Here is a 2,210-nt window from a genome sequence, read left to right on the forward strand (position 1 = left end):
TTATTAACTGCAACCTCAGGCATTTAACTTTCAGTCTCTGAGCCTCAGTTTCAACTCTCTAAAATGGGTTGGCTATATTATCTCAGGTTGTGGAGAGAATTAAATGAAATAAAAATGCATGTAGAGCATTGAGCCCAGGGTCTGGCACACACAGTGAATACTCAGCGTTAGCCATGTAGCTTCAGAATGCATATTGATTGTCAATACCCAGACAACACAGCAAAGTATAACAGAAAGAGAAATGTAAACTTATTTGCATATGTATCCTTTCAGTCTTTATTTTTAAACAGATAGGATAAAACTATGAGTCAGGCACAGTGGCTCACACCTACAATCCCAGCACTTTGGGAGGCCATGGTGGGTGGATCACGAGGTCAGGAGTTCAAGATCAGTCTGGCCAATATGGTGAAATCCTGCCTCTACTAAAAATTACAAAAGTTAGCCAGGCATGGTGGTGTGTACCTGTAATGCCAGCTACTCAGGAGGCTGAGGCAGGAGAAGCAATTGAACCCAGGGAGGCAAAGGTGGCAGTGAGCTGAGATCATAACACTGCACTTCAGCCTGAGCGACAGAGTGAGACTCTGTCTCAAAAAATAATAAACCATGTATATTCTTTCATAGCCAGTGTTTTTCCCTTAAATATTATATCCTTAAAATATTTTTAGCTCAAAATCAAAAGATCATTTTTGAGATGATCATTTTAAATGACAAGATAATGCTCAATTTAATGAGTAATTTAATTATTACTATCGGACTTTTGGTAGATTGCAAAGAGCATTGAAAACAAATGAAGTAGAATAAAAAATATGTATTACACATTGTAAATATGACTGTTAAGTCTTTTATTCAGAAATATGGAACATATATACGTAATATAGAATTTATTTATTATGAATCATGTTAAAAATAGTTTAGAAGCCAATGATTTGTTTCCTTTTCAAATTTTGCAGAATAATTTGTTTGTTTGTTTTGACAGAGTCTTGCTCTGTGCCCAGGTTGGAGTGCAGTGGCACAATCTCAGCTCATTGCAACCTCCGCCTCCTTGGTTCAAAAAATTTTCCTGTCTCTGCACCCTGACTAGCTGGGACTACAGGTGTGCAGCACCAGGCCTGGCTAATTTTTGTATTTTTAGTAAGAGACAAGGTTTCACCATACTGATCAGGCTGGTCTTGAACTCCTAACCTCAGGTGATCCACCCACCTCTGCCTCCCAATGTGCTGGGATTACAGGCATCAGCCACCACACTCAGCCCAAATTTTGCAGGATAGTAAGTAACCTTTAGGCCAAGTGCTGTGGCTCACCCCTGTAATCCCAGACCTTTGGGAGGATGAGGCATGAGGATTGTCTGAGATCAAGAGTTCAATACTGGCTTGGTTAACATGGCGAAACCCCATCTCTACTAAAAATATAAAAATTAGCCAGGTGTGGTGGCACATGCTTATAGTTCTAGCTACTCGGGAGGCTGAGACAGGAGAATTGCTTTGACTCAGGAGGCAGAGTTTGCAGTGAGCCGAGATCGCACCATTGCACTTCAGTCTCGGCAAGAGAGCAAGACTCTGTCTCAAATAAATAAATAAATAACCTTTTTAAGTATCGTTGGGCACTTGTCTGGTTGTTTTTCTTTAGGTTAACTTGCCAGCAGTGATTCTTTTTGAGTTTCTGACACAACATAGCAGTTTTTAATCCAAATAAGTCAACTACTCTGCCCCATCCATGAGACACTGGTATGGAAGGGAAAAGGATGGAAAAGCCAGTACTGTGACTGCCTATGCTTCCCCCAGCATGGCCCCCTGCGAGGCATGGGGCAGCTGAGACCAGGAACTGTTCAAGGGTGCCAGGCCCTGTCTGTCCGCACTCACTCACCTTCCTGAGGTACTCAAATGAGGGATGGCACTGACTTTACATGCTGTTGCAGCTCCTTGGTGAGATGGCCCTGGTTATGGGACAGGAACTGTGGGGTCAGGACAATAGAGGGCTTCACCACCTGCAGAATGGGAACAGAAGCTCATGATGAGTGCCAATCTATTAGACAATTAAAAAAAAAGTTTGTTGAATGAGTGGAAAAACAAAGTGATGCTTGAGTCTATAGTGGTCAAGAGCATGGGGGCCTCAGAAAAGGTCAGAACCAAGTTCAAATTCCCGTACTTTGAATTTCTACCTCATGCCATGCAAAATCACTTTACCCCTCTTCACCTCAGTTTCCTTCTGTG

The sequence above is a fragment of the Saimiri boliviensis genome, chromosome 10 (assembly GCF_048565385.1).
Source record: "Saimiri boliviensis isolate mSaiBol1 chromosome 10, mSaiBol1.pri, whole genome shotgun sequence".
Lineage (NCBI taxonomy): Eukaryota > Metazoa > Chordata > Mammalia > Primates > Cebidae > Saimiri > Saimiri boliviensis.